Source organism: Protopterus annectens, chromosome 2.part1, assembly GCF_019279795.1.
Source record: "Protopterus annectens isolate FY-2018-M chromosome 2.part1, PAN1.0, whole genome shotgun sequence".
NCBI classification, from domain to species: Eukaryota; Metazoa; Chordata; order Ceratodontiformes; family Protopteridae; genus Protopterus; species Protopterus annectens.
Genome location: NC_056729.1, coordinates 1,540,021,453 through 1,540,046,469, shown reverse-complemented (window position 1 = coordinate 1,540,046,469; position 25,017 = coordinate 1,540,021,453). Strand labels below are relative to the sequence as shown.

At 41.3% G+C, this 25,017-nt stretch overlaps 1 protein-coding gene across 1 annotated transcript in view; it reads right to left on the bottom strand.

Annotated features, from left to right (window-relative positions):
• MORN1 (MORN repeat containing 1) overlaps positions 1 to 25,017 on the bottom strand; it is a 3,597,386-nt gene that overhangs the window by 3,263,008 nt on the left and 309,361 nt on the right. The gene's annotated exons all lie outside the window — the stretch shown is intronic.

Below are 25,017 nucleotides of genomic sequence, written 5' to 3'. Positions count from 1 at the left end.
GGTCTACAGGACACTGTTTACCTCTCCTGCTAAAGTGCGAATGCAAGAATAGGTAAGTAACACAAACATGTCTGACCTATGCTAAAGGCAGAGGAGGAGAATGAAGCTCATTGTGCAGTGTCATATTGCTGCTCAGGAATGTTTTCTATTTTATTCTATAACTTCCATACATCCCCAAATGTACCTATTAGCATCTGGGAAAAGTTTTGTAATGTGTATTGTCCACCCTCCGCAGAAACTCAGCCAATGCACCCCACCAATCCCCCCCTTTAGGACAATGGCACCATTTGGATCCCCAGTCTCTGCTAGGCATCAGCTGCAAAGGTGCACCCAATTGCATGCCATCCCCGCAAGAATGGGCAGGTCCATTCTTCCTTGCCAATGCTTCAATCATCTGAGCCACTTATCAATCTTCAGTTGCCAGGGTCATAGTCAAGGCTTTACCCCTTTATGCTATGGAAACTGTTTTTTAAGGTTTGTTTTTCTCTATTCCAATTTTTAACAAATAAACACAGTTTGCTACTGCATTTCTGTAAAAATTAGGAAAAAATGACTATCAAGAACATTTGTCTCATTCCAACTGTTGTTTCTCATTTCACATCCAAGACCTTTCAACTTCAAATTTATCTGCATGCTTAAGCATTATGAACTGAACAAATTAAAAAAATTACAAAAAAACACCAACAGTGGTCTACAGCAAAGGCAAAATCCAAAGATAGTGCCAAAGTGTTGCTTTATTAAAAAACAAATCAAGACAAGCACTTTCGCATATAGCTTTATCAAGTCTTCACTAAACTAAAAACTAAGCCCTGTTAATATAGTGAGTCAGTTAACTATATAACAAGCTACATCACCAATTACTAACTAATTAATTTAGCATTGAGATAGAAATATAAAGTTGTATTAATATAACAAATATAAGCATATATATGTTGAAGTCCATGTTAAAACTGCTACCTAAAAATAAAACCAAAATAAATAAAGTAAAAATACATAATTTCATTTTTTCTTAAGAGGTCTGGCTCTTAATGTGGGCTGAATGGATATGTGCTCATTAAGGCCAGGAGCATACTGTGCTCAGAGTCTAAAAATCCATTTTAACTCTGCCTGATAAGTCCTATTCACCAAATCCCCTTGTCTAACACTCTCCTGTATAACTTCCAATACCAAAAATTTAAAGCCATGTTCCTCACCAAAGGTATTAACGTGCTTTGCTACGGCACTGTAATTCATGCCTCTACGTTGACAATAAAGGTGATCACGTATCCTTTCCCTTAGCCGCCTGTTGGTTTTACCTACATAAAAACACTGACATAACATACAGTGTGCAAGATAGATCAAATTTTTTGTATTACAGTCAGCTAATGGAACGTGTGTAAATGCCTTGCCATGTACTGGATGTTTATAAGAAGTCGACTCATTGATATATATATATATATATATATATATATATATATATATATATACACACATATATACAATAAGCACAATTGTTACATTTCTTAGTTCACCCATCCAACATTCCTTCATTTAAAGGGACCTGATATCTAGCATAACATAACTTTTGTCTTAGATTATTTTTTATTCCTATACCCAAACCTGGGTCTAGTACCTACAATAGAGCCAATCTCACAATCTGTACTAAAAATGGGCCAATGTTTTAATATAATATCCCTGATTCGTTGCTCATCACTGGAAAATGTTAACCTAAAAAAAGGGGAATGTGTTTTATGTGTGTCCTGAGTTCTGGTATTACTGTTACAAGAAAAATATGGTTTTCCTACAGTGTGTCTACAGCGTCTAACAGTCTGCTGTGTTTGCACTATCTCTTGTTTCGTGTAACCTCTGGATATAAAATTCAGTCTCATAGTATCCAAATATTTTTCAAAATCCTGGTCATCATTATGTAAACGACTGGCTCTCAAATTTTGTCCTTTCAGGATGTTACGAAATACATGTCCAGGATGTATACTACCACGACATACATAGGTGGGTCAATAACATTCTTTTCTATGTAGTTTTGTAATAATATTTTGATCCCCATTTTTAACAATCATCATATCTAAAAATTCAATACAATTCTCAGAGTGGTTACAAGAAAACCTCAAAAACTTAGTGCTGGCATTCAAAATGTCAATATATTGGTACAATTCCAATAGCTCTCCTGTCCAGAGAAAGAAAAGGCCATCAACAAAACGTTGATAAAAAGGAACAAACTGTTTATACTGATCGAAATTAAACATGGTGTTCTCCTCCCAGGCTGCCATTACCAAATTGGCATAAGTATTCGCACACGGAGTGCCCATTGCTACGCCTGAAGTTTGTATATAATATGTATTATCAAAGGTGAACATATTATATTCCAGTACCATTTCCAGCATAAAGCATAAAAATTCCGTATGCCTGATGTCATACATGCCTGTGTTGGTAACAAGTTGTTGTACCATCTGTATCCCTTCGTCATTCGGAATACAGGTAAAGAGAGAGGCTACATCTAAAGTAACAAACATACCCAAATTCCTATCTGGCCTCTTTTCAACAAAACTATATGTCTTGTAAAAAATGTTTGCTATCGATCAATACCGATTTACATGTTGATAAAACTAGTTTCAGCTGCTTCTCTAAATAGATGGACAGTGGTTCAGTAAGCCAACCACCCCCATCCACAATGGGCCTGAAGGCGGGGGGGGACACATGAAATTCTTATGCACCTTCGGTAAGCCATTTAGGACTGGTATTATTGGATGCTCTACTAAAAAATATCTGAACAAATTTTTATCAATCCACTGATTGTCAAAACATTCCTTCAAACAATTAGTGACCTCATAACTAATCTTCTGTATAGTGTCAACATCGACAGATTTGTAAGCAGAATTATCCTTTAACATGTTGTTGATACTATCAAAATAATACTTCCTGTTCATAATGACCATTAGTCCCCCCTTATCTGCTGGTCGAATAACAATACTCAAATCTTTCTGTAGATTATTAAGTGCTTCACATTCAGTCTTAGACATATTCACATACCCCTTCCTGCACTGTAATTTAACAACAAATAAATATAATTTTCACACATTTTAACAAAGATATCAAGAGCCGGATGTTGCTGATGCATATAAACACTAGGTTTTTTAAAAATGAAATCAACAACTCTCATTAACATTTGGATCTGCATATAACAACTTAAGCATAACATTCCATGCACAGAGTCTCAAGTCAGTCATAGTCTCAGATATATCCACTTGCTGAGCGGGTATAAAGGATAGACCTTTATTAAGTAATTGTATCTCCGCATCAGATAATTCTCTTTGCGAGATGTTCCATACTAGACTTTTCAGTTCTGTTTCCACATCAAAAAATTGCACAAAGGGAAAATAAGAGAAAAATGAGAATACAACAGATAAAATTAACACAAAGGGCTCTGAAACACCTTCAGAAAATGGCAGATCAAACAGATGAGTATTTAGGGACCACCTAAGGCAGACCAGAGGGGAACACTACTAAAGCCACCACAGTAGTAAGTTCCATAGACATGGATTTCACTAAGCAAAAGTGCATACCCTAGGTGTTTCCATTGGTGTTTTGGACTTCACTATGCAAAAGTGCATACCCCAAGTTTCCATTGGTGTTTTCAGAACCTATAGCAGTCCACTGGCAGCAGATTGCAGCAACTGAGAAGGGTAGCAGGGTACAATCAAATATTTAAGGCAGGAGGGGATCTGTGTCATATAGGTTATGAAAGCCAACACTAAGATCTTTAAGATGACAAAACTGAATTAAAACACTTAATCACTCTGACAATTATGTGGTTTCTGTAAGAAAATGTCAGCTGGGTTTTACACAGCTACATCAGAAAGATCTCAGTATTAGGAAGCCCCAGGTAAAGAGTGCTGCAGTACTGGAGAAATAGACTTATGGAATAAGCAACAATCATTGATAGACTGATTTATAGGTGCTTCTTTGAAGACACCTTATGTAAAAAGGAAGGATTAGTATAGAGGAACACCCTGTCTTTGTGAAAAATCTGGTATGGTGGCTGGGAAGAGAGAGTCTGGAGTTCCGATACCCATCTGGTCGATGTGATCACAACCAGAGGAATAGTTTTCCAAAACAAAAACTTTAAGTCCACCTTGGCAGCTGGTTCAAATGGGGGGGGGGCAGAGTCAGAGCTTGAAGAAGTATGGTTAAACCCCATGGAGGAGTAGAATCCTTAATAGGAGGTCACAGTAAAAAGATACATTTGAGAAAAGCTTTACATAATGTTGATGATGTCAGTGACGAATGGTTATCTCCCATGTGAAAAATGTGAGACAGCTGCAAGCTGGATCTTTACTGAAGAATAACTAGCTCTGCTGTTGAAAACAGAAGCAAGAAAATCAAGGAGAGCTGGAACAGGTGCTGAATAGGGCTCTAGTTGTCTCTGGACCACCTAAATGGGGAATCATTTCTTTTAAACCTTCCTAGAAGTATCCTTCTTAGAGGATGTGGCAAATGGGGAAGAAAGCCTGGGCTGCCATCACTGGAAGTGGAGAAGCCATGCTGTTAATCTGAGGGTTTGAATGTCTGGATGACTTATCCCTGATGGAGGAGATAGGAGAGCCAGAGATGGATCAAACACCCAGGGAGGGTGTACTAGATGAAGCCACAGGAAGGGAAACCATACTTGTCTAGGCCAGAACAGGACAGTGTGGATTACTTTGCTCTTCCCATGAGATGCTTTCTGAAGAAACTTGAGAAATAAAGGAGTAGAAAGAAATGCATAAAGGAGCTCAGGGTGGCCAATTATGAATCAGAGAGTCTCTCACTGACTCCCCCTCTGGGGGGGGATCAGGGCAAAGTACATGCTGTACTTGGGAGATGAGAGGGAAAGTGAAGAAGCACAGCTGGCCCAAATGACAAAAGATCATTTCCACCACCACAGGGTTCATAGACCACTTGAGAGGGACTAAGATACACCTACTCAGTTTGTCTGTACAGTGGACCTCCCCAGGATATGCACTGACAAAAGAAAACAGCTGGAAGAGATCACTCATTACCATACTCTCAAAGCCTCTCAACACAAGGGCTAGGATGAGGATCTCCCACTGCTTGTTGAATATTGAGATACTGTCTGTCTGAAGAGCAACAATTACTGGAGGGAGAGTATCTTAAAACACCTGTAGTGCTAATAATACTGCCTTAATTTCTAGGATATTTATATAAAGATTGACCTCCAAATGCGACTAAGTGCCTTTGACTATCCATCCCAATTAATGCCCCTCCCACCCTAGTTGGGAAGCATATGTAGTCACTGTGGATTGGGGTGCCAGAAGGATAACAAGGTGGCCTTGAAAAACTTATTTTGTAGTGATCCACCAGGCTGTGTGTTCCCTGCAAATCTTTGTAATCCATATCAATGAGGACAAGGGCCGCCATCTTATTGACCATTTCACTGCAAGCATCCATTGCTGCACCCTCATGTAATACCTTGCTAAAAGTTCTATAGTTATGAAAGCTGCCATAGATCCAAGGAGTTGCAATAACAACCTTGCTGGCAGACAAGGAAGAGAGATAATTCAGGATGCTTGACTCTGTAAAGTGTTTAACCTTGCTTGTGATAAGCTTGCGATCTGTGCCACTGGTACCCTATAAGTACCTATGAACTCCAGGACTTGTGCTGAGGACAGGAGACTTGGCATATGTCACTGTGATTCCCAGCTGAAGACATAGTTGGAGCAAGCAGTCCCTGGCTTGACTCAGTAGAGGCTTGGTGAGAGCAGAGAGGAGCTGGTCATCGAGATATAGAAAACCCCAAAATCCCAGCAGTCTCAAATGAGCTGCAACCACTGTCATGCACTGGTGAACACCCTGGGGGCTGTAGTGTGGCCAAAGGGCAGGACCCTTAAACTGGTAGTGACTAGCTCCCAGCTGAAAGCATAGGTATCTGGTGGATCACCTGTTTATTTTAATATGTTTCAATGTGATAGTATGCAACCTGAAGATCTGTTGAGCACATCTAGTCATCCTTGTGCAATGGCAAAATTTACTGAACCATGACCATTCAGAACTTTAAGCACTTGACAAACTGATTGAAATTCTTGAGATCCAAGAAAGGTCTCAGGTCCCAGATTTTCTGTGGAACCAAAAAGAACCTACAGTAAGTTCTGAATCCTTGCTGGTCTGGGGGAACTATTTAGATTACTATTTTTGCCAGCAGTTTTTCTATTTCTGTAGCTGCTGCCTTCCTCTCAATGTGTGGAACATCAGGGAATTTTTGTGGGCCAACTCAGAGGCTGAAGGGAAAAGGATATGTAGTAGCCTCTGGATATGATCCTCTGCACCAAGATATCTTTGGTGATGGCTATCTAGGGCTTCTGGATGCAGGGATAAGTGTCCCCTGACTGCCTCCATAGTGCAGCAGTCAGGTAACCTTTCAGGAGTGCTGGAAGGGCTTCTGAGACAAAGAACCTCTGAAGCCCTGGTGTTGCTGGCCTCGTCTGCCATGTGGGTAATGTCTACTGCTAGAGTTCTCCACTCTGTGATGGGGGGACCAGTCCCCATAGGAGTCCTAGAAAAACCCTTATGACTTATGGAAACATTTTCCTACCCCCTCTCTGGTTCCATGAAAAAGTGGTTTGCATGGTAGAGAAGTAGATCCTTATGGCAAATAACGTCTTCTCATCCTGTTCACCCCTAGATAGGGTTTCTTTCACATGGGGACCAAATAAGGTGGATCCACCAAGGGGAGCATTGATAAATGATAACTTGTAAGGATCTACAAAATCACAAAGGTGCATCAAGGCATGCCAATATATGGCAAGCCTTGAACCCATGAATACTGAAACTCCCTCTGAGGCAGTTGTGAAGAAATGGTCTTCTTGTCCTCTGCTGACATGGACGCTGAGAGGGTCAAACATGACTCATAAACATGCTTCCCAAATCTGTCCAACTCCCTGGACTCTCTCTTTAAGGGATGGCAGAAGAACTCTGATCAGCAAGTTCCTTCTTGGCAGCCACTACCACCATAGCATCCAGTAGGGACCTTTGCTCCGATGGGCCTAATCCCTTGGCACAACAAGGTACTTATCTGGCCTCTTGAGGATAGGGTTCATGACATCTGAATCTTTCCAAGCTCGGTGGGAGATGAAGTCCACCATTTCATCTACTGGTGGGACTACACAGGACATAGCTGAGCAGGCTCTGAAAGCCTTGAGAAAAACGGACTCCTCCTGGGACAGTGGGCAAGAATATCAACTAACTTTCTGTCTCAGAAATTTGAGTATTTCATCAAAAGAGACAACATCAAGGGGTATCTGAGGGACCCCTACCCTTCATTGAAGTTGTGCTGTCTGTCAAGTACTCTTGTGGGGAATCTATAAGTGCCTCCTTTTGCATGTACCCTTCTTTTGGGGACAAGGGAAGACTTGGGAGGGCTCGGATGTTTGAGCCGAATGCTGGATGAGGACTGTCTCCAGGCTTGAATGGGCTAACTAACCTGATGGGACAGGATAAACAGACTCAGGGGCCAAGGCAGACACAGAGATGGAAAATGCTCTCTCACAACTTCAAAGGCAGAAGTCATGTGGAAAGCAAAAGTCTTCCTGCAAGATGGCTCAGAGCATCACTACTATCCTGCATTGACCCAGAGGTCGAAGCCAAGCTGTCCAGCACTGAGACCCTGTTAGGAAGGGATGGCTCAGAGATCAGATTAGAACCCAACGCCACAGATCTGGTGCCAATATCACAGCTCCAATATCCCTCCAGCACCAATCAGGGGATCATTTCCTAGACTTGTTGCCTTTAACAGATAAATCCCCTTTATTTTCTCTGAAGATGTTTTAGAAGGAGGGTGAGCTCCAACTGAAAAGGGAGGAACCCTTTCAAAATCATTTTGTTACATCACTCAACAAAGACCCAATGACTAAATCCCACACAGATCTCACACACCACATTGCTAAGCACCGATCCAAGGCAATAGACACATTTCTGTTGGGTATCTGAATTGGGGATCTTATGCCCACATGAAGAACATTTTTTAAATTCAGTAAGCTTGTCAGCCATGTCAAGGAAAGACAGCAAAAAGGAGGGCAATAGAATAGTAACGTCCCAGCAATGGTACAAAAAAGGAAGTGTATACCAACAATGGCACTAGAGATGTAGGCATAACAGGTAGCCAGAAGGGAAAAACTTGGAAGAAATTAAGCAAGGACTGTAAAAATGACAAGAAAAACAAAGAAATAACATTTAAAGTAAACTCCATTTTTTAATATTAGAATGAGATGAAAGAAAACAGGATGTAGGAATATAGGAAAATCCCTACAAGATGAGGTCAAAACAAAAAAAAAACACCACTTATCTGAATATAAATGCCTGAGCTACAGTAGACCACGTCGTAATGTTGAAGTGGCAAATGAGATATGAGGAAATCCAGGCTAAAAAGGAGGATTATTGGTAAGGAGAGGTGCTCGAGTTATGGAGGTAAAGTCTACAGAAGTGGCTGAAGTCTGATCCAAGGTTGGAATAGAGACCCATCAGTTGAGGAACAAATGAAAAAGACAACATCAGCTCCCTTAGTACCCTAGAGGTGGGAGCACTCATGTGAAGGGGGGTGTAGCAAGCTGTCACAATGATGCCACTGTCTGTGGTGGCCACCAAGAGATGGTGTTAGGGCGTTATTTAGATACATAGTCATTGCTCACATTACTAGATTCCAGCTAGGACACAAATGCCTCCAGATCTTTCTAGATAATTGCCCCCTCTGCTCAGTATTCACCAAGAAAGGGCAAACATTTTCACTGATATTCTCCAATGGTAGACGTTTCTGTCACAAAAAGAATAAAAACACAACAGTGAAACTGTTTCCATAAATCCCAAAACAAAAAATATAAAACAGTTAAGCTGCACTGTCACATAATATAAATTACAGTTTTCAACAAAAACTGTAAAAAAAAAAAATAAACTACTTGTTGCAGCTGTCATTTAATTAGTTGACACTGCAAAAAAACTTTATTACAATTATCACTGATAAAACAACATGCTCTCTATGTTTTATCAAGAACATATTGGAGACATTTATAACAGCAATGCAGAGAGCACATTATCTAAACATAGTTATTTGTTTATTTGTTTACTTATTTATTGACAGGCTAGATCAACTGTTCCAAAGACAACTTTCAGCCACATCCTTGACCAATGGAATACATATATAAACACAAAATACCACAAAATAACAGCAAGACTTAAGTGGAGTCAAATAATAATATTAGTTCAGAAACATGTACAATCAAATACAGTAAAGTTGATACTAAGGAAGTGTGGTAGGCTACACAGAAATGCAAGTTTAGCCATTACTTTACAACGTTTGCATTCCTAAATAGGTGCCCATTCATTTCAGTCAGGAAACAAGGTTTGCTCATTCCTAATTTTGGAAGGAAGTGGATTCCAGCAAGCTTAAAAAATGTAAAAAAGATTTCTCCATGATATTGAGGCCAAAGTATGGCCTCTTAAGAGTTAGGATCTTTTGTTTCTGTAATCTAGGAGGGCAATTGCAACCACTGAACTATTGTTAAGGGGGCAGCTTGTAGAATACTGACTTTCCCAGTAACTGGCAACTAGCTAATCTTGCACAGGAACAAACAATGATGTACCCTATAGTCAGCAAGAACCCTATTTAAAGTAGTTTAAATCATGCATGTTACAGGAGAAAGTAAGTGATACTACTGACAGAGTGCAGTGCAGCCTAGGGATCAGCAAATCAGTGTTCAGGGCTTTACTACTTTTGTGTGTAAATAGATTAGCAAGCCTATACAGACCTTATGTTGATTAAAAAATATGTCTATAGCAGATGTAATGGTAAATTCAAAGGAAAGGGAGAAGTAGAGCCACAAGCCAAGGAATCTATGCAGAGTAAGAGTTGCCTCATAAGGTTGTTGAGAGGATCAAGTACTTCAAGGGGATTGGCATCTATGAGTTGTTGTTATGTGACAAAAATCATTAGACTAAATACCTTTGAATTGGTATATAGCTTGTTTTGTTGCAATCAAATCAAAAGATTAGAAAGGTCCATTTGTAGGTTTTCCTGGATAGAGGAAGCAGTTCTATCAGGTTTCAGTACAGTCATGTTATCTGCAAACATATTAAGAATTATTTCCATAAATGTAATTTGAAAATAGGATGTAAATGATAGGTCCAAGGCCCAGTCTTTGAGGAATGCCAGGTTTGAAAATACCAATGTTTGAGACAGAAGACCCTGTGATAGCCTGAAAGGTACAGTTGGGCAGGCAATTATAAAAGCATTTCATAACACCCTCTCCAAAATCTGGCTTCTTCAGCTTGTCTAGTAATGGGTAAGTGTTGGAAGTGAATGATGAACCAATTCAAATGCTGTTGTTATACCTACAAGTACATCACTGCTATACTATAATTGCTGATGTACTCTAGAGCTAGTGTATAGATAATCCTTCTTAAGAGTCTGGTCACTGGACAAACTATGGGAATGGGGCAAAAGTCCTATTTGGTAGTGGTGAAGGAGATTTTTGGGAGTAGACAAATGATAGCATCCATCAATGAGGAATGTAGAATACCAAATGTAAGGGAGTTTATAAAATGGACATTGGTCAGAAGAGTGTAAACCATAATTTTAAGGTTCAGTGGATGTTTTTACCCAAGTACTAGGATGAGTATTTTCAAAATAAACTTTTGAATTTAGTAGATAACTATTAATGTACACTGAAGGCACAGAAAATCAGAGGCTTGAATAATAGATTCAACATTGTGTCTTAACTGAACCTGAGGCAACCACAAATAAGAAAATTACTTAACTAATGTAGTGGATATAAAAAGTGTACACTTCCCTGTTAAAATTCCAGGTTTTTGTGATATAAAATAATGAGACCATAATAATTTGTTTCAAAACTTTTCCCGCCTTTAATGTGACATATAACCTGTACAATTCAATTGAACAACAAACAAACCTGTTATGGGAAAAATATAAAAAAAAATAAAAAACGTACAATAAGCTGGTTGCATAAGCATGCACACCCTTAAATTAATACTTTGTTAAAGCACCTTATGTTTTAATTACAGCATTCAGTCTTCTTGGGTACACACCTGCCATCAATTAAAGAGACTCTGATTAATCGCAAATAATGTTCAGCTGTCCCAGTAGGATTTCCTTGACATTTACTCAGTTGTCTGCTACAGCAAAAGCCATGTTTCACAGAGAGCTTACAAAGCATCAAAGCTCACTGTTGAGATGTATCAGTCAGGAGAAGGGTACAAAAAAATTTCCACAGCATTGGATATACCGTCGAACACAGTGAAGACAGTCATCAAAAAGTGGAGAAAATATGGGACAACAGTGACGCTGCAAGGAACTGGACGTCCCTCCAAAACTGATGAAATGACAAGATGAAAACTGATCAGGGAGGCTGCCAAGAGACCAACTGCAACACCGAAGGAGCTGCAGAAAATTCTGTCATGTACTGGTTGTGTACTACATGTGACAACAATCTCCTGTGTTCTCCATATGTCTGGCCTATAGGGTAGGGTTGAAAGATGGAAGCCTTTTCTTACACAGAAAAACGTCCAGGCCCAGCTAAAATTCACAAAACAATACATCAAGTCTCCCAACAGCATGTGGGAAAATATGTTATGGTCTGATGAGACCAGGGTTGAACATTTTGGCCACAATTCCAAAAGGTATGTTTGGCGCAAAAACAACACTTGGCATCACCAAAAGAACACTATCCCCAAAGTGAAGCATGTTAGTGGCAGTATCATGCTTTGGGTTGCTTTTCTTCAGCTGGAACTGGGGCTTTAGTCAAGTGGAGGGAATTATCAACAGTTCCAAATACCAGTCACTTTTAGCCCAAAATCTTCAGGCGTCTGCTAGAAAGCTGAAGATGAAGAGGAATTTCATCTTTCAACATGACAATGACCCCAAGCATACATCCAAATCAACAAAAGAATGGCTTCACCAAAAGAAAATTAAACCCCCGGATTTACTATTCTTCCATGCAGGACTAGCTTAGTCCTTTACGTAAGCAGCTGTTTAGGAGCAGGACGGCAGCGCACCATGCATATTAATGAAGGCGCACTGCCTGAGCTCTTAATCTTACACGGAGCATGTAGGAGTGCAGGGGGTGTGTCTGAGAGGAGAGCTCTCAGAATATAAACGCCCCTGCAATGAAGAACAGCAGAAAGCCCAAAAGAATGAGCGAGACCACTCATAGGTGTTCGCATACCCCCAGCAACATCCCCCCACATGTACAACAGCAACAGTAAACACAAACAATATAAAGATACCTTTACTTTTTTTTTATGAAACTGATTAAATCTAACAGTAGGTGCGTGGGTTTGTCCATCACTTAGCTACGGTTAATGCAGCTTAAAAGGCTGAAGAGGATAAAAAGGAAGATATATGCAAATTAAGCAGTATAGCAATAGTGTAGTGGGCAGAGCATTTGCCTTACGAGCAGGCATTCGCGGTTCGAGTCCCACTACAGCACATTCCATTTCCATGTCAAACAACGTTATGACCAATATTTTAGTTGCATAACCTACTAAATAACATATATTTGTGAACTGGAGTACTGCATTAAATGCAGATGTTAGGTCATAAGTCCAAAGATAATCACATGTGCCCCATACAGTATATGTACACAGGAATCATGGATACAAATGTAAGGTAAAATGTGTGATGAATGATAACTCCATACAGCTTCCAAATCCCCCACCTTCCCAAAAACCATTAGACATTATTGTCTAAATCATTTCAGTGGCAAGTGGGAGTAAGCACCAGTAAGCAAGTGTAAGTACTATTAAGCATTAGTAAACATGAGTAAGCATATGTAAGCAGTAGTAAGCGGGTTTAAGCCCATTTGTGCAGGGGTAAGCAATGTGCACACAGGTTAAGCAATATGGAAGCTAACTCTCTGTAAGCATATTTAACCAGAGGTTAACATAGCTTACCCTCACACAAACCTGCCCAAACCCGCTTACAATTGCTACAATTGCTTAAAAGTGCCTTAATCACTCTGTATCCAACAGCCGCTGTTCTGCCCAGCAACAAAATGAACAGCCTTGCAAGTCTTGAACCCAGGACCCTATACACTATAGTCACAGTTATTAACCACCAAGCCATCACAGCAGTACATAAGATTGATGTATCACCAAACAAACCTTCACTACAGTAAAATCAAACTGAACATGTGAAAGGAATCAATATACAGTCATATGCTCTATAACCTACTACATAACATAAATATGTGAACTGAAGTAATGAAGTAAGCCCAGATGTGAGGTGTAAATGTAATAGAGTGTTGAAGTCCCCTACTAAACACAAGGACTCCTTACAGTGTATGTACACAAGAATCATGAATACCAAACATATATATAAGATGTAATGTATTATAAATAAATGCCAAAAAGCAAATATAATGCAAAGTCAATTTTAAGCAACGCTAAGTATTGCACAGGCCAGCTTATGAGGTGTAAGCAATGTGTAGGCCAGCTAACTCAATGTGCCCAGTGGTATACCCCTTTAAACAATACCAACCTTAGGTAAGCAGGTTTGCCTATAGCTTAGCCTTGTCAAACCAGCCAATCACTGCAAAGTGCGGGAATTCGGCCTTTCCTTAAACTCAACAGGAGGGAAACCATCTCATAACTGGTTGTAGCTTCCCCTTGCAGGCACCATGACAGAAAGGGGAGAGGGAGTGCACTTCTGGGAGCAGCACTGGGGCATCCAGGAGTCCAGAGTCATGGCAGGACTCCTTGTCAAAGACCATGAGCAGAGACTGCTGCATGGCTAGTACCAGGGTTCCCAGTATAAGGTGGAAGCCTGGGACAGTCTTGCCCATTACCTCACCAGTGCCACTGGCATACCCTAAACTGGTGAGTAGGTCAGGCATCACTATGCTGATCTGAAGCAGCAAAAGGGGGATCTCTTGCATCAGTGGATCCAAGAGGCTAGGACGACAGGGGAGGTCCCAGCTGTGTGCAACTTACTCCACTACCTGTTTAATAATTGCCAGCTCATGTATATTATGGATAGGTATGGCTAAATATTCCTCTTATGTCCTTCACAGCGGCAAGTGAGCGGGCCGCAAACCAGGAGGCCCATGGATGTCGCCTGGAGAGGTTGCGACGCAGGTCAATAATACTCTTGCATGTACTGTCATATGAAATAAATCTAAAAGTATTAGTACACTAATAGCCAGTATAAAACCTGTATTGTTTAAGGCAAGTACTGCATACACCGGAGAATATGGCAGGAAGAGTTTCATATAGCTTGCATGTAAATAAAAGCATAATAGCCTGACAATAAAGGTATAACTGCTGGTCTGCATGTGTATACTCTGGTATCATATGGTAATGTAGATTTGCAATCACTTAATAGTACTGTTGTATTAAGTACTGTTATCCACTCTGTGCAACATAAATAGAATGTGTAGGAATGTCTATATATGACTGGTGTAATCCCCAGAAGTCACTTAGTACAACTGAGAGACACATAGACAGAAAACAGTGAAAAGACAGACAACACAGTCTAAATAGCACATGCAACTGAGACGTGAACTGTTGTAATTTTAGCACACACAGCCATGTTTCGAATCCTGAGAGTGGTAGTAGTCTGCATACAGAATCAAACCCCACAACTGTACAGATATGTCCAGAATGTCCAGTAAATTGGCCCATATCTGCTGCCTGTCACCCTGTCCCCCCAGGAAATCAGTGGGATGATCCCAGACGTATAGGCAGCAAACAGGAATACAACTGATTGTCACACATCTGAGAACAAAGCTGGCACACTAGCAACTCCCCAAAATCTTATGTGAGTAATAAGCCAAGTATGTCCCATTTACACCCCCATGTTGTCAAGCTGTGACCAGAATATGTACAGTAACAGAGTGAGATGTATCTGCATAATAGTAATGTGTAATCTGGCACTTTGTGTGGCAACATTCAGGTAGTGCTAACAAACATTGCTCCCACTGGTCTGTCAGATACGAACACTGTGCCCAGAAATAAAATAATGATACCCTGTACTGGTACTGTTTACTTTCGTATTGTATGGCTTTGTGACTGATGCAGTTGCTCTGAATAATAAGGCATTACTAATCACTGTCATCCACACTGTGGTACATAATATAACTGTCTAGGAAATCCTGTATAAGAGTGTTGTAATACAAGGGCAGAAAGTAAAACCACAGCAAAATTATAAGACAAAAAAACAGATAGGAGATATACAGCAATATCTATATAGCACACACAACTGTGATGGACAGTGTTTTAGTTTTAGCAGACACAGCCATGGTCTGAATCCTGGAAGTGGAAGTAGGCTGCATACAGAATCATACCCCACAACTGCACAGATAAGTCCAGAATGTCCAGTATATGGGCCCATATCTGCTGCCTGTCCCCCTGGGAAATCAGTGGGATGATTCCAGATGTTTAAGCAGCAAACAGGAAATACATCTGATTGTCACACAACTATGAGAACAAACCTGTCACACTAGCAACTCCACAAAATCTTATGAGAGTAATAAGCCATGTATGTCCCATTTATATCCCCATGTTGCCAAGCTGTGACCAGAGTGTGTACAGTAACAGACTGAGATGTAGCTGCATAATAATAATGTGAAATCTGGTACTTTGTGTGGCAACATTCAGGTAGTGCTTACAAACATTGCTCCCACAGGTACGTTGGATACAAACACTGTGCCAAGAAATAAAAGTTTGATACCCTGTACTGCTAATGTCTACTCTGGTATTGTATGGAATTGTGAGTGTTGCAGTTGCTCTGAATAATAAGGCATTACTCATCACTGTCACCCACACTGTGCTACATAATATAACTGTGTAGGAAATTCTGTATAAGAGTGTTATAAGTCACTAAAGGTTGAAGAGGGCAATAGTCTACACATGTCCCGGTTCACCTGCATGTGGTCAAGACATGGCCAGAGTCCTGTGCAAAAAGAGATGGACAGGTATGTACATAACATCAACCTAGAATGTGGGAGTATGTGTAGAAACAGTTAGTTAGTGTTAAACAATTCCTCCACAGGTATACCAGGTAAGAGGTGTATACTGCAGGTAAAACCAGTTCATATAAAAAGATGACGACAGCCATATCACTGTCCAAACTAAGGGAATAGGGTAGTGTAGTAATACTTGTAAGGTACAGATAACAGCACTGACTAGGAAAGTAATGCGAACTACAGGAATATGCTAGTTGTTAATTGACATATTTCTCTCCCCCCCGCCATATCTCCAACAATAGACTAAATACCCACCTCAACTGGTATGTGATGACTCCACTGTTATGTTGGACATATGTCCTATTGGTTGATAATTATTTAAATCTGATTCTATGCATGTGTTATGTTGAAATACTCCAACATTGGTGGCATGGTACCATCAATGTACCTGCATGCTGTTATTATTACCACTGTGGTCCCTATATGCATGTGTTCCGTTTGCTATGCAGCTGTTCCGTATCTGGTGTCTGGGTTAATGGGAATATTTATGCATGCTGTTATACCTAACCCTGGAATGTGCTGACTACTTCTAACCCACATATGCTGATACACCATAAACACAATAGCACGTATGGGAATGCGGGTCCCAGCTGACCCACCTGTCCCACCGGGCACCAACACATCTGGGGCCCAACCCAGGACCTCCTCATCTGTTGGTCCTGCACCACCTTTGGGTGGAACCGCCTCAGGGGATGGGGCTCACCCCCCTGGGAAAGGGTGCAGACAGGAAGCTGTCTCCCATTGCCAGGTCTGGGTCGTGGTGCGTAGAGAGCTCGATCATCAGTTTGGAGATCTTCTATGCCAGCTCGAGGGCCCCATGTTGCAACTAGAGGGTCTGTCTGGCTTTCCAACTCAGCCCCCAGCGCAGCCAACTTCAGAGCTGTGAAGGTGCAGTGGTGACTGCCCATGGGTGGGGATCTCAGTTGCACTGTTTCCACTAGGGGGCTCATGGGCTTCCTATTTCCCAACACCCCTCCCCATCAAGGTGTTTACCTCCCACATGTGTCTTATACTGCCCCTGTATGCACCTTGTTTGTCTTGTCTGTTAATCTACCCAACCTACCTCCCCAAATATACTTACTATCCCTCCCCAACATCCCACTCTCAACTGAAAAAAAAGGGCAATCTGTTCCCCCAAAAAAATCTCGCCCCATACATAGCTGTCCATTTTGCACATGTCCACTGACCACATGTAATCTGGTCTAATTGGCATCACAACATATTATGGTTGTCCTCACCCCTCTCTCAGGGGTGTGAGTGTCCAAATCTACCTCCAAAGTCAGTGTATATGCACAGCTGCTACTGTAGAAGAAATGGGCAGCTATGGACCTTCCCTACACCCTCCTGCACATCCCTAGCTAGTTTCCCCACTGTCTTTCCCTCTTTGTGCCCCTTTTTCACCACTGCCCTATCAACCCTTTTTTCTTTTCTTTTAAAGAAATTAGCATAGGGCTAAGTGGGAGTAAGCACTTTTAGGCAGCAGTAAGCGGGTTTAAGCCTGTTTGTGCAGAGGTAACCAAAGCCTACACAGGTTAAGCAACTGAGAAGCTAAATCAGTATAAGAAACTGTAACCGAAAGTTAGCAGTGCTTACCTCTGTGCAAACCCACGCAAACCTGCTTACAAATGCTTAAAAGTGCCTTAATCACTCTGTATCAAATGGCCCTTGTTCTGCCCAGCAACAAAATAAACAGCCTTTGCAATGCTCGAACCCAGGACACTGCACACCATAGCCAAAGTGATTTACCACTAAGCCATGTCAGATACATATAACCCTGACGTTTTCACAAACATATCATCCAGTCCAGTCATTCAACAGTACAGGAAATGTATTTCAACATGTAGATGTATGTGTGTGTGTGTATATATATATATATATATATATATATATATATATATATATATATATATATATATATATATATATAAATATCTAAATAGATATAACATATCTATATATGTAGATATAGATACATATATATATATATATATATACATACATATATATATATATATATATATATATAAACATATATACATACATATGCATACATCTATAGATATATATATCTACATCTATATGTCTATACATATACAGCAATATATATATGTAAGCATAAATATATATCTATATAGGTATATACAGACAAACCTCTCTTGATAAAAATGGGAACATAACAAAAACATTTATGTCCACATGCAGCGTTAACGGGTTGAGGGGGCCCCAAACAACATACGTGTTGTACATATAGATACCCCCCCCCACACAGCCAAACACATTTGCCCTGCAATACAATACAATACCAACGGTTGCAGATCCCATAACAAGGACCTGACACAACATGGGCACAAGGTGTTAACAGTACTCCGTCCCACCTGTATGATGTCAGGCTGGTATCAGTAACATATCATACAGTACAGTCTAGCTACCATAGGGAATGTACAATGTGGAAGCAATCAACATTCCTAGGATACATACACACAGACACATATCTGCAGATACAAATACACACACACACACACACACACATATATATATATATATATATATATATATATATATATATATGGGTCTAGGACTATTCACTGAAAGCACATTTCACTGAAAGTGAATTGACTGTGCACTAATCACTGAAAGCTCAATTCAATGAAAACACAATTCACTGAAACACATTTATGATATAACATATGGCATTTTTCCCACTGTAGTGAGACCCTGGAGTTAGAATATATAGTAAGGGGGGTTGTGGGGGGCACCGGCCGCCACCTATTTTAAATATTTTGAAGTATACATATGGATACTTGCAATTTCAATAAATTACTCTTTTCTAAACATAATATATATCCAAACTATGTGGGGGGCTATGCCCCACACACACCCCAACGTGGGGGGGGGGTGCCTCCTACCCCCCTTACTATATATTCTGACTCCAGGGTCACACTACAGTGGGGAAAAGACCATATATAACTTTCAGTGAAATGTGTTTCAGTGAATTGTGTTTTCAGTGAATTGAGCTTTCAGTGAATTGTGCACAGTCAAATGTGTTTCAGTGAAATGTGCTTTCAGTGAATAGTCCTAGATCCACACACACATATATATATATATATATATATATATATATATATTTTTTTTTTTTTTTTTACAGTGAGCTGATCGAAGGAAGGACACTCAGCAAACTCGGAGCTACAATATATAACATTAAGTATCCTGTTTTTTGTTATTCTTTGTTGTTTATAGCACTTTGTGTACTGTGTGTTTTTTCTAGCTAGTTTCACTGTGTGTGAGGTATTAACTAGAAATTGTCCACTCTTACTAAGCATCTGTTGAGTTGTTTGTTTATGATAACTTGTTGCAGTTAAACTCTTTTTTTCTAGTGGCTCCTTTAGCTGTTTAAAACTTTCATTTAAAGGCTCACTGCTGCTTTTCAGCTGTGAGTAACATTTCTGCTGTTTGTTTCCCATCCTCCCTCCCTGTTGGTATAGTGTTTTTATAGTTGGTGGCTTTGCAGTTGCCCGCCCCTAGTGTAAATTTGATCTGGGACCCTCCTCCCAGTCTAGTGTCATTACCTCATTCTACCCAGTACAGGGAGAGCATTTGAGAAGGCCAATCAGCTTAGTTTCTGCTACTCCTTTCTCTCTTTCCAAAAAAAAAAAAAAATTATCTGCTTTTACTGTATTTGTGTTTTCTCCTACTTTATTTTGCTTTTGCGTCATCTTAAAAGTACTCACTTGTATTTATTACTGCTTGGTGTAACTCATTGCAAGCCTTTTAGTTTAAGCACCTGGGCTTCAGACCAGTTTTACATTAGGAAGGTTTGTGGTCTGCACTGTAGTGGCAGAACAGGTAGCTTACATCCTTCTAAGTTGGGAACTGCTGATTGAGGGCAAAGTGTCTGTTATTCTAAAAGTGTATTAATTCTGGTTTAAGCACTTGGGCTTGAGGCCAGTTATTTTACATTAAGAGGGTTCGTGTTCTGCACTCTTGTGGGAGGAGAGGCTGGACTCTGTCCTTCTGAGCTGGGAATTTCTGGTTAAAGCTTATAGTGCCTGCATATTTGAACTGTTTCTTACTGAAATTGGTACACCTCATTTGCTATAGCATAGACTAGATCCAGGCCTGCTGAATCTAGCTTTGTTTGTATAACTTGAGCACTAATCCAGGCATTCTTTAAAGTATTCAGTTGTATTTATTACTGCTGGTAGTAACTTGATTAAAGTGTAGCTATCATTTCTAAGTCTTTTGGATTAAGCACTTGGGCTTCAGACCAGTTGTTTTACATTAGGAAGGATTGCGGTCTGCACTCTTGTGGGAGGAGAGGCTGGACTCTGCCCTTCTGAGCAGGGAATTTCTGGTTAGAGGCTTATAGTGCCTGCATATTCTAACTGTTTCTTACTGAAATTGGTACACCTTGTTTGCTGTAGCATAGACTAGATCCAGGCCTGCTGAATCTAGCTTTATTTGTATGCTTGTTGTTTGTTTATTTCCCTGAAACACTAATTCCACCTAAAACACGGCCTTTTAGCACTTATGTGGATCCCTAGTGATATCTGCATTGCTTACTGTACTTATTTCCTTGTCTCACTTGAAAGAAAGTTACTGTTTGTCATTTTTGCATTTAAGTTACCTGTAACACATTGCATTTAAGCTACCTGGCACTTGCTCACTAAAGCAATTATATTATATAAGTCAGCTCTAAAAGATTAAAAGCACTACACCCTCACAAACTCCCCTTGAGTACCTTGTTCCCCATTGGCCCTTTTTTTCAATTATAAAGGAATTCCCAATACTATTCTAGCATGTCCAAAGGTCAGTTGTCAATCTCCTCTCCGGTCCAGCTGGTGAATCTGGGAATCTTGAGGCAATGTTACAACTGCCTCATGTACACAGACAACCCTCTCCTCCTCCCAACAAATTCCAACAGATGTGAGAGATGCAACCATATAGCCAAACTGGAGGCTAAGCTCTCTCAACTCAGTACTGGCATAACCAGTCAGGAGGAGAAGGAAACCACACTCACTACAATTCCAGTCTCACATAGACCTACCACGACAACAAACCAAACACATAAACACACAAAAACATACTGAGGCTCTAAATAAAAATCTGCCTAAGCAGCAGAGACCTCCAAAGCAGACACCCAAGCAACTGCTACCCCAAAACAAAACACGTGCAACACATAGCTCACAAAGCCAGTGTGCCGAACAGTCACAGCCCTTAAGGCTAAACAACACACCTGATACACTTGTAATAGGTGACTCTATCGTCAGGCACACTGACGTCCCGCTCACCAGGCTGAACAAGGAGAAGGTCAAGGTGAGCTGCCTGTCGGGCGCTAGGATCCGCCACATAACACAAGCACTCAGGTCACTCCAAGGCAAGTACAAATATGACTCAGTCATTGTCCATGCTGGTGTGAATGACCTGAGACGTACCTCCCTGGACTACATGAAAAGAGACATAGAGGAGCTTTCTGAGCATGTAGCCCAGGCCGGTATGACCCTGACCTTGAGTAGCATCTTACCCTCACCAAGAATGATGCCACAATATGAAGACAAGATGATCAATTTCAACAACTGGCTTAAGTGTTGGTGTCATTCAAAGGGGATCCAATGCCTGTCAGCCTGGGATGACATGCTCGACAAGCCACGATGCTTCGCTAGGGACGGCTTGCACCTGTCACCCCTGGGCTTTCGGATATTGGCAAAGGCTCTTGCTACCCTCATAGTGCCTTTTTAGGCAAGGCTCAAAAGACAAACCCACCTCCATAGGTAACACAAGGGATAAGAAACTAAGAGTAATGCTACTCAACGCCAGAAGTCTAAACCTCAAGATGCACACACTCAAAACTCTCCTTAGCATGGAGAACATCGATATCTGTGCAGTAACAGAAACCTGGTTCAAGGCTCCTGAGAGCACCCCAGCACTACCAGGTTATACCTCATACCATGCTTTTCGGCCCCAAAACTTGGACCGAACCACAAAAGGAGGGGGAGTATCAATATTCGTCAAAGATACCCACACCGCCAGGTTGGTGGCACAGCACGAAGCATCAGAGACTATCCATGTGCAACTAACTGTGGGTAAAACTGCCTTCCAGTTTATAGCCTGCTACAGACCACCCTCCCAAACACAGGAACCCCACTTGGCCTTCCTGAGAATACTGGAAAATATGAAGGTCTCTCCAAACACCATTATATTGGGCGACTTCAACTACCCAAACATAGACTGGGAGCATTACTCTACCCTAGCCCAAAGGTTCCTAGAATTTATAAACTCAAATGCTATGGAACAACTTGTTACCACTCCCACAAGAGGGGAAAACATACTGGGCCTGATCATCACCAACATGGGGACACTATGCTCCAGACCAGAAGTGCATCCCTCACTGGTAAGATCAGACCATAAACTAATCTCACTGGATATTCACATCCCGACCCCACCCCCTGCCCAGAAAACCACAGTGAAAAACTTCTCTAAAGCAAATTTCACACGCCTCAAAACCGAGGCGAAATCCTTCAAAGCCCCGGGCCTGTGGAAAATACGGCCCAGACTGCAGAATCCTTTATAAACGCATTCTATGAACACCTTCAGGAATGCATGGATCATGCAATCCCAAATAAAACCAAGACACAATCCTCCAAAGGCAGACGTCCTGTCTGGTGGACCCCAGCCATAAACAAACTATACAATAGAAGAAGGAAGCTACTACATGATAGAGCAAAATCCCAAAAAGGGAAGGCATCTCTGATCAGTATTAGCAAAAAACTACGGGCACTCATAAAATCATCTAAGGCCAGCTTCGAGAGAAAAATTGCACAGGACACTAAGGATAATCACAAGGCTTTCTTTAGTTATGTTAGGAACCTGGGTGGGAATTCCCAGATATGCTCAGAATTAGTCCAAAATGACAAAAAATACACCGAGCCCACAGACATTGCCAACATCCTAGCTGACAGGTTCAGCACAAACTTCTCCACACTCTCCCCACCAAAAGGGCAAATATCTATCCCAACAGAGTGCTGCCCCCCTGACATCTCAGATGCTCAGGTAAGAGCCGCCCTCTCCAAAGCAAAAAACACAGCATCAATGGGACCAGATGGTGTCCCGGGCTGCGTCCTACATGAACTCCAAGAAGAGCTAAACCCAAACATAAAACTACTGTTCAATCTTAGCCTTACTACAGGATATGTACCCAAAGAGTGGCGTACAGCAACAGTGGTCCCTCTCCACAAAAGTGGTGCCTCAACGGATCCTGGAAACTATCGCCCCATAAGCCTGACTAGCTTGGTCTGCAAAGCTATGGAAAGGATCATCATGGACCTCATAAATAAAGATATTGCGGACCTACAGACACTGGATCCTACCCAGTTTGGCTTTGTTAAGGGCGGATCCTGCCTCTTAAACCTGGTCGATTTCTTTGAAACAGTCACCAAGGCCATTGTCGAGGGGAAGGTGGTCCACACAGCCTACCTGGACCTCGCAAAAGCCTTTGATACAATACCCCACTCGGGCATTATAGATAAGCTCACCAGCTTAAATATAAACCCCTATGTCACTAGATGGGTTGCAAACTGGCGCAAGGACAGAACCCACATGGTTAGAATTGCTGGAGCCATGTCAGACTCCATACCAGTTACAAGTGGCGTCCCACAAGGCTCAGCCCTGGGACCTCTCTTGTTCGGTATATATTTCTCGGCGGTACAGGCCAACACGGAAGGACTGTGGCTGACCAAGTTCGCAGATGACTGCAAACTGGGCACCATAATCAACTCTCCAGCCGACACAACCATCCTCCAAAAGGGCCTCATGGAAACAGACAACTGGTGCCAGAGCCATGGCCTCAAGCTAAACACCAAAAAGTGTATAGTCATCCCCTTTGGCAAAAACAAAGTGCCCACAAATTACCACATAGGTGGTAATCCATTAAGTACAGAAGAAGTCATTAGGGACCTGGGGACCAAAGCTGATAGCAATCTCTCATTTGACAACCACGTGGCCAAAGTGGTTAGAAAAACATTTTATATAGTCCACCTAATCATGAAGGGATTCACATCTAGATCAGGGGAGGTCATCATACCTCTTTACTCATCCCTCATCAGGCCCATAATTGAGTACAATGCCCCTTTTGTGATGTACCTTACCAGACACCTGCAGCAACTGGAAAGACCCCAAAAGTACCTCACCAAGAGGATCAAAGGGCTCAAACAGATGCCATATGCTGCCCAGTTAAAGAAACTCCAGCTCTACTCAGTGGCATACCGCCTGCTCAGAGGCGATCTGTGCCTGACATATAAAGCCATGTCCAACCCAGAATTAATGGACATGCTGCACCTCAGAAAATCCAAATCCCATCGAGCTACGCGCTCGAGAGACTTGAACCTCAGCACTGAAATAAATAGGACATGCTGGAGGGACAGATTCATAACCCTTCACTCTGGAATAAAATCCCAGTCCAGGTTAGGCAGAGTCCCTCATTGATTCTCTTCAAGAGGAATCTTGATGAGTGGATGTTAGAATCGTAGGTTTACCCCGGCTATCACTTCTGTGTCACTGTTAGACAGAGGCACAGTATACTAACCTCAAAAAAAGGCATAGCAAAATTAATTTAAAATGGGTGGCGAAAGCCAAACACACTCTGGCTAGGCTTATAAATGCCCTAGGGCAGATAGCCTAGTATGAACCTATGAACCTATGAAGAGTAGATAAGTATCACAGTATTAACAATAATCAAGTTAGTTCCAGCTGTAAAAGGTAGTGCAAAGGACCCCATATAATGCATTAAGGAGGAATAAAAAGTGACAGCTTGTTAAGAAGGTGTCAGCAGAAGTACTTGAAGTAGGAGGTGATATAGACTGAAATATTATATAGGATGAGAGCAAGAGCATTTCCACACTGAAGTTAGGTGAGAGTGGAGAAGAGATTTGAAGATAGAGAGACTGTTAGTGGTATGGATGAGAGGTGGGAGGGAGTTCCAGTGGCGTGCAAGGCAGAAGGA